Source organism: Ixodes scapularis, unplaced genomic scaffold (genome assembly GCF_016920785.2).
Source record: "Ixodes scapularis isolate PalLabHiFi unplaced genomic scaffold, ASM1692078v2 PGA_scaffold1__304_contigs__length_218370807, whole genome shotgun sequence".
NCBI classification, from domain to species: Eukaryota; Metazoa; Arthropoda; class Arachnida; order Ixodida; family Ixodidae; genus Ixodes; species Ixodes scapularis.
In genome coordinates this window covers 213531432-213540840 of record NW_024609846.1, presented here as the reverse complement: position 1 = coordinate 213540840, position 9409 = coordinate 213531432, and positions in this window count along the sequence as shown.

Sequence of the window (9409 nt, the reverse complement as noted above, 5' to 3'; positions counted from 1 at the left end):
GCCAACGGCTGCCCCTTTCGTGAGGTGTTGCGCTTCGTTTCGGAAGTTCGTCATGAGGACCACAGTGCGGCCATTCTGAAGTTCTGCTACCCCTCTTGCGACGCCTATTCCTCTTCCTAGAAGCACCTGGAGGCTCCCTTCGAGCAGAACTTCGCCGCAGAAAGCTTCGGTGATCCCGACAGGTACGAAAACACTCGACCGCGGCGGTAAGTTTACGTGAGTTGCGAGGACTCGGATCGCGGATGACGTCGTTTTGGGTTCTTCCGGTGGTGAAACAGGTTTTCGCAGAGTTAGCCGGTTTGCTCTGAGGTCGATGACGGCGCCATACTCGCCGAGGAAGTCCATTCCGAGGATAACGTCCCTCGAACAGTCCTGCAGAACGACGAACTTCACAGGGCACGTCGCACCGTGGATCTCGACGCGAGCAGTGCATTGGCCGACTGGTGTGATGAGGTGCCCACCGGCGGTTCGTATTTGAGGGCCTTCCCAAGGCGTTGTCACTTTTCGCAGGCGGCGAGAGAGCCTCCCACTCAAGACTAAGTAGTTTGCTCCGGTGCCCACGAGTGCCGATGGGTCGTGGCCGTCGATAATGATGTTTAGGCTGTTGGACACCGATGCAGGGACGTCGTTGTGATGCGTAGCGTCGAGAGAGTGGGAGCACTCCGGCGTTCTTGGAGGCTCTTTACTTCGGTCGTCTTCGGCAACGCCACCTCTAGGCGTTGCCGCACTTAGTTTTCCCGGCGGCGCAAAGGAGACAGGCTCTCTCGGCGGGGTCGTGGCGCTGGAGACGCTGAACGTCTGGGCGACGGTGAGCGGGACTCACGGCGGAGCGGCGTTGAAGATGGCGAACGTCGGAGGTACTCCTCGATGTCACGAGGGCGTTCGTCGTACCTTGGGCGCGGGTCGTTCGGGCGGAACTCGCGCAGCCCCAGTTGTCGGTAGGGGCATCGACGGTAAATGTGGCCGGCTTCACCGCAGTGGTAACACAACGGGCGTCGATCGGCCGTCCTCAACACGTCGGTCTTTCGTGGAGCAGCTTGTTCTGGGCGGACGTACGCCCGATCTTCATGGCGTCGTGAATACTGCGGCGCTAGAGGTTCACGTCGGGGTGGCGCCGTATACGGGTGAGCAGGGGGCTGTGGTCGTCGGGTAGCTGCGGCGTAGCTCAGCTTCGGTGGTTCAGGAGCGGCGCTGGCGAGAACTTCTGGCTGCAGCGCCTGCTGAAGTTCTTCCCGGACAATCTCAGCGACTGAGGGCGTAGCCGGGCTTATGGCAGCAGGTAGCAGCTTCCCGATTTCCTCTTGCACGACGTCCCGGATTATCTCGCGGATGTTCATGGGGTTGCAGCCGGAAGACGAAAAGTCAGCGACGCCGGGAACTCGGTGATAGTGGGCGGCGCGTGCTTGAAGGGCACGTTCGATGTTGGTGGCCTCTGTGATGAAAGCTTCGACGGTGGTAGGCGGGCTCCGAACAAGGCCTCCGAAAATGCTTTCTTTCACGCCGCGCATCAAGACCCGGAGCTTTTTTTCTCCGGGAGCGTTTGGGTCGGCGCGATTCATCACGTGGAAGACGTCTTCGACGAAGCTCGTGACGCTCTCGGTCGGCCCTTGGGTTCTTGCTCGCAGGAGTTCTTCGGCATGCTGTCGTCGGTGCTGGTTGGCAAAGGTGCGTCGCGGCTCGGCCTGGAATTCTTCCCACGACGAAATCCACGCTTCGTGGTTCTCGAACCAAGTGCGTGCCGTGCCTTCCAGAGCGAAGTAAACATTCTGAAGGCATTGCTCCGGTGTCAATCGGTTATGGCGGGCCACTCGTTCGTAATGTTGTAGCCAATCCTCAACGTCCTCGTGGATCTCCCCGTGGAAAGGCGTCGGAGTCCGGGGTGCGACGGGCAGATATACGACGGCAGAAGCGGCCGGGGTCTCCGACTGGTTTGCCATCGTGGTCTTCCTTGTTTGCTTGGACTTGAGTGGCAACGGTCCTAGTTCCGGGTTAGGCCAAGGTTCCGGCGACTTGATCGGGTACCGGCTTGGTCTTCCCTGGGTTCTTGGGGGCTTGGATTCGGAGTTGCACTGCGGGACCTCGGAGGGGACCGCTGCACGGGCATGCGGTACCCCGCACCTCCACCAGAATGTCACGAATGAACAAATGAAAGAAAGAATAACTGGGGAAACTGAAACGTTTAATGGGGCGAACTTGTGCCAAAAAAATAAAACGTAAAAAGAAAGATAACAACAGAGCGTCGCGGGCGTCGAAGGCGGCGGAGGAGCAGGATCGAACGCTGAGGCGAAAACTGACTGGGCAAGGTCGCGGGCGGCCTCTTATCTACGAGGGGGGACCCAAAAGAAACCGAACTAATTCTTTTTTAAGCAGAGCTTTTGCAGTACCGCGTTTTGCCGCCAGGAGTTGATAGAGCGAACATTGCTGAGTCATTAGGCCTAATTCCGTCCTTGAAGAAGGTTAGGACTAGCTGCGGCTGGGTTTATAGTGACAAGTGTTTCGCGTGGGCGTCGTTTTTGCAATGTCTGATTTCTGTGAACAGCGTGCGGCGGTTAAATTCTGTTTTTTGCTCGGAAAAAGTTTAACAGAAACTATTGAACTGTTGAAAACGGCGTACAAGGACGATTCCATGGGGAAAACTCAAGTGTTTGAATGGTTTTCCCGTTTCAAGAATGGCGACATGTCAATTGATGACAAACCTCGTTCCGGTCGTCCTTCCACGGCACGAACACATGAAAACGTTGAAAAAATTCGTGCAATCATCAACGAAGATCGACGACGGACCATCGACGAATTTGTGGAGCTGTCGGGAGTGAGTTGGAGTTCTTTGCAGCGAATTATGACAGAAGATTTGGGAATGAAAAGGGTGGCTGCCAAATTCGTGCCACGACTGCTGACTGCTGAACAAAAGCAAGGTCGCGTGGAAGCAGGCTGTGCTTTGAAAGAAGAGTCCCGAAGTGACCCAAACTTTTTTTTCAAAAGTTATTACAGGTGACGAAACTTGGTGCTATGGTTACGATCCTGAATCAAAGCAACAATCAAGCCATTGGAAGACTTCAGGTTCGCCTCGCCCCAAGAAAGCTCGTCAGGTGAAATCAAACATCAAAACAATGCTGATTAGGTTTTTCGATGTGAAAGGAGTCGTCCATTCAGAGTTTGTTCCGCAGGGTCAGACAGTTAACCAGGCTTTCTACTTGGAGGTTTTGAAAAGATTGCGCAACAGTGTGCGGCGGAAGCGGCCCGATTTGTGGAAGTCGGGTGACTGGTTTTTCCATCATGACAATGCCCCGGCTCACACTGTCTTGTCTGTACGACAATTCTTGACCGAAAATGGTATGACCCTGTTCCTCACCCCCCATACTCACCCGACCTTGCCCCGTGCGACTTTTTTTTGTTTCCTAGAATGAAAAGAGAAATGAAAGGAAAGCGTTTTGCTGACGTTGCTGAGGTGAAGAAAAAAAACGACGGAGGCGCTGTCAAGCATCACAAAAGATGAATTTAAACAATGTTTCGACACATGGATTAAAAGATTAGACAAGTGTATTAGTGCAAGTGGACAGTACTTTGAAGGAGATTGAACGTTTGTACTTGAAATGGGAATAAATAAGTGCAAAAAAATTTAGTTCGGTTTCTTTTGGGTCCCCCCTCGTAGAGTGAGTCACTATCTCGAAGTTCGGCGGGGATGGTTCGAGCGTAGCGAGCTTGGGGCGAGAATGAACACGCACTTTCTAGAACAACAAAAGCAGGGATAAACGATAGAAGTTTTGTTCGCAGCAAGAATAAACGAGAACCTTCTGCAAGTCTGCGCGCGGCAATACGACCTTCAGGAAAAGCTGCTGTGATGGCATTAATTTCTGCGAGGCTGCAGTGAGTCATTCAGTACTTTTAATTGAGCGCCAGGCACCACTGCTTGAAGATGTTCAGTGCTTCCTCAATGTGCTCTGCAGTTTCGAACTGTACTATAAATGCCCCTACAGTCACATAGGCAGTCTGAGTGGGCACAACCAGCAGAAACGATGTCAATGCATAATCTGTAGTTTAATAGGTTGCGTCGAGGCACATACATTCTTTGCACACTCTTGAAGCATAGATAGCATTAAAGGAGACTCATGGAAAAATATCAGTGTATCTGTGCACTCTCTTGCCAGTGTTCGTACTTGGTCATCCCCTCCTACAGACTCGTCCAAGTTGTCAAGTGGCATGCTCTTGCGAGCTTGAAATGGCCGGAACAATCTGTTGGCTGTGAACTCCCTCTTTTTGAAGTCCTCCAGGAAGGCCATGCCATTTCTTTGATCTTTGGCACCGAATCGCGCCTTTTTTAGTGTTGTCTTGAAATGATTTTTGACATCCTCTTTTGTTGGAAAGAAGGCAAGGGAGGATTCCAGAGGGCTTTTTTCGCCTCAAAGCCGCTCCTCATGGACATAACACTTGCTGCATTTCTGAACCTCCTTTACTGTGCTTATCTCACTCTCGGTTAGTAATGCGCACTCGGTCAGTAATGTTAGAAAGAAGAGTGAAAAAATGTCCAGTGTAAACACACTACATAAAGAAAGAAGAAAAAAAATTAAAAAATGTGTGCAAGTAGAGGATCACGAATAGGCAATATATTGTGTCGCGTTCATGGGAATGTTGACTACAATAAATGATGCGCTCAAGAATACTCAAATTAGACAACTGAATCGAAGCAGAATGTTTGTGCAAAAAAATAAACAAAAATTGCAGTGCCTGTGAATTTAACCTAACTTGATACGCGTGTTTGTTGTGAAACCATAACTGTGAGTAAAATGGTACCATTGATGTCACAAACAAGCTTCTCGAGTTAGATGAAATGGCTCCAAGGCTAATTCTTCAGTAAAGGCAAGGACTACCCCATTATTCCCTAGATCACATTACAGAAATGCAGTTCCCGAATGAATGCTGTCGTGTATGTGAACACTCACATTGACGTGTACTGAGCATGACACAGTATAAACAAGAGATAGATGTTTTTTAGTTGTTTTCTTCAAACTAAAAGTCTGTCATCAAAACTATCAGCATGGCAGAAAGTGCTCATTTGAGACGCTAACATATCTGTGCAATTTGGTGCTCAACTATCTTCTGTCCGAGCAAAACGCAAAGAGGGGCCGATGTCGTGTTCGGATGAATTGTATTGCGGAGTGTACAATATTCGGTTAACAAACTAGCGGTCATAAACTATTATACAATCTCTATAAAAAAGCTAACCCCGCAAACAATGATTCATCTGCTTTTTAACAACCTTGTAGTTAGTTGCATCACATGTGTTCATTAAATGCTGCTTATAAAATATACACATGCAAATAAAGAAAGATTGGCCAGTCTGGTGCCGTTTCTGCTTGTAGCATTTCAAACTTCAGTGACCAATTTCAAAGCTTGTACTTGCACTCACCGAATACTCAGAAAACATTTCAACTTCAGTGACGTCCATGATAGCTGCACAGCCTTTCTTTTCAGTTCATTGCACCTTAATCTTTTTTTGTGTGTGTCTCTGCTGTCCAGTCACTGGAGTTGGAAGAAATGGATTCCTGAGCAACGAAAAGAAAGCAGCTTTTGCATTATACTAGAAGAGATCTTTGAACCAGACTGTCTTAATTTTGTAGGTTTGTGTTATTTTGCCATATTGCGCACATAACCCTTGACAATATTTCATTATGATTAATTGTTGGCTATACATCTAGAGATTTATAATACCAACATCCCAAAAAATCATTCCGTGTAATGCAAGCCAATCTTTGTTTAAACCCACAAGATGCGCAGTGACATAAAAGAAAAAGAAGCGTATAGTTAACCCATTCTCGTTACCGAATCTAGGACGCCACTGAATTATTGCAACAAGAAAAAGGGCCTTCAACCCCCTGATGTGAGTACATTATAGGCCTTCTGCTTTGCCCAGGAGGCGCTCCGAGAAAAACAACCGTCTTGTAGCACCCCCGCCGATTTGATTATCGGTATTGGGTAGCAGAAACTTGGCATTTGAATTTGTCCCGCTTGGAAACGTTATCCGGCGGTATGAGTTCCCCCCTTGCGATTGTTTTACGGCAAGGAATCGAGCTGCTTTCTAACGTCGAAAGCTTCTTTCCTTCCTCAACACTTCCCAAAGCAAAGAAACTTATCGAAGCACACTACTGCAAGCTGCGTATACGCCTTACAAGAAGCCGCAAATTTGGTGTAGTCGCGCTGTCACTCGCAAAAACACCGAGCATCCTATGATGTTCAGCTTGAGGTGAGCATTACGAGATACGTTAACGCGCTTCGTAAGCATAAACTCTCAAACTGCAGTCCCTCCGTACAGCCGACTCAATCAGCTGATCATGATGAAATAGAAAGCGCGCAAAAAACAAGGACGAAAAAGAGAGAACACGCACGACAGACAAGCGCTTAATCGCAATTGAAGTTTTATTCAAACTTGAGAAAACAAGTACATAGTTCCTTTCGCCGGCTGCACATGCGTCATTCAATTATCCCCCCCCCCCCTTACCGGTTTTAATCAACAAAGGAAGGAACCTCTTTTGTTGCCATCCCCCTTTAACGTGCGCGCGGGACTGTCGCAGATAAGAATGCCTCCTCAGCATCTGTCAGAACAAGTGACGGTTGACCATAATGATAATAAAAGCCTCTAAAACTTCTCTTGCTCTCTGCTCCTTTAATCGTCCCGAAATATTAGTGTTTTTAAAAACGGGCACATTCACACCTGCTGCAGTGGACTGCTAAGTGCCCAGACGGAGTGTTACGGAGAGAGTTGCAGTCTATCATTAAAAAGCCTCTGACACGCCAAAAAAATTTTTTTTTCATGCTAGGCGTTGAAATGGCATATCAGGACATTGCAAAAAAAAAATGTTTCACTATAGAGTTGCCTAGCTTTTTTTTATAAAAAATTGAAATACGAGGCCCAATTCAAAGTTCCCGCCGTGCACTGTGACGTAACAGTGTACCGCAAGGTGTCGGCGCGGTCAGAAGGAGGGCATCGACCTACGTCACTAAAAGTGGCTTCAGCGGAAGTCGCGTGAACTTCACCCCTCGTGCTCTCCGCGACCGTGCCTAAGATTTTTTTTTTATTCTGTTCTTTGTACGAGCGATCGTAGAAAACGAAGTGTCAGTTCCACTAGCTCCTTATCGCTGCACCGTTGGTTAGTTTGCGTGCTGTAAAAGTTGAGGACGAAGAGTCAGTGGATCGACGTGTCAATGATGAAAGCGTTGCGAGTACAAGCCAGTGTACGAGTGCATGCCGTCAGTCTGATGATACAGGGCTATACTGGAAGCCAAACAAGCTATCAAGTTTAAAAAAAATTAGAACGCTCACAGAAATTAGGATTGCTAGCATACGACATGCCCGATCGCATTGCTGAAGGTTCACATACCGAGGTCATCATCGGACACTTTCCAGGCTAAAGATTCCTGCCGTCTAATGAATACGAACTGGTTTGTGTACCAAGTACAGGTAAACGTCCAGCACAAAGTACTATTTTGTCTAGAACATGAATAGAACTTTTTTACTAGGTGCAGATGCGGCCGATGTATCGCTCTCGGAAATGCATGCAGTGTGATCTCTTCTTCAGTTGCTGAAATACCGGGACAGTCCCTTACACAGCACCTTCTAGGCATTGTAGTTGATCACGTCCATTCACTGGCTCCCCTTCTTCTACCTTTAGAGCAACATTAAGCGATGAAAAGCAAATAAAAAAAAACTTTTCTGCTTGGATCGCTCGTGGAGGTGTGGAGAATAATAAAAATATTAAACAAAATATTAGACGCGCTCGCGGTAAGCACGAGGAGCGATACAACTCACGTGACTTCCGGCGATGCCTCCCTTCTGACCGCCCCGACACCTTGCGGTACACTGTTACGTCACAGTGCACGGCGGGAACTTTGAATTGGGCCTCGTATTTTTATTTTTTATAAAAAAAAACTACGCAACTCGATAGTAAAACAATTTTTTGTAACGTCCTGATATCCCACTTCAATGCCTAGCATGAAAAAAAATTTTTTGGCTTGTCAGAGGCCCTTTAATACAACGTCCAGTCTGGCCCACACAGGCGTTACCACAAGAGAGTGGAATGCGGTAAACGACTCCGACTCGGCATTTGACAATCTGGTTTGCATGTTCTTTCCACATAAAAAACACCCTTTTCCTTCTCTGACACGCGAACCTTCCTGCACAATTCCATCAATTTTTCTGGTGCGTTGAAAACAGCTGGCACGCCATACCGCAGAGCGACGTACTTTCCCTTACAATAAATTTATATCTGGCCAGATCTGCAGATTTCAGATGTGCCCATATGAAAAATTGGCCACATGTAACCTGATATGGTATATCTGCCAGATATAAACTCCTAATGCCAGATATAGTCTGATATCCCTGGCCAGGTATGGGAATTACATATCTGGCTAAGTATGGAAATTACAGATCTGGCCAGGAATATCAAAAGGACACAAGCCTAGAATCAGCATTTTATATAATTTTATTGTCTACAATTCTCCCAACTGTCCCTTCCCGCATTCGAAGAATTATGGGAACGATGATTCTTCAGCTGCCTAGTGATCGCTAATTTTGACAAATTACATGGTTACAGAATTTCGAGTGTAATTCGTAGTCATCCTGAACAAGCGTCTCAGGGCTCAAGGACCTGGCATATCACTTTTAAAATTTCTCGTCAATGGCAGCGTCTATGATTTTGTGCATGTGATCCACCTTTCAACCTGGCCTGAGCCGCAGAAATCTCTTACAATATTATCATTCTCGTGATTGTTGTTTTAGCAGGAACTACTTAAAAGCCGAAAAATCACAACAACCCAAACCGGGGTTTAGCTCGGCTTCAGCGGAGCTGTTTATAGCATTTTTAGCGTTTCTAACTTAATATAAGCGCCTTTGAAGCTGTACAAAAATTATAATACTGTAAGAGATATGTCTGCAGCTCATCCAGGTTGAAGGTTGGACAGAATGAACGGTACTGAAATTAGCGAGAAATTTTAAAAGTTATATGGTATGTACTTGGGTTCTATACGACACTTGTTCAGGGTGACTCCGAATTACACTCAAAACTGTTTAACCATAAACTGGTCGAAATTCACGATCACTAGGCAGCTGAAGAAACACCGTCCCCATGATTCCTCGAGTACGGGCCGAGGCGCTTGGGTGATTTAGCAAATTGTCTGTGCAGGCGTAATCCTCCTAAAAATTAGCACAAATAATCCTAAACTGAAGCTTGCCAAAGCTGAAGTTTGGGATTATTTGTGCTAATGTTTAGCTGGCGAACAATGAGTCATTCACAGTTTGTTAACAAAACACTTTTTTTACCTTTTTTTTAAACGTATTTTTTGTACATTGAAAGCCGGCCGGTCAGATAGAGCTGTATGTACGCCAGATAACGAATACCTCAAATAAGGCTGTATATAT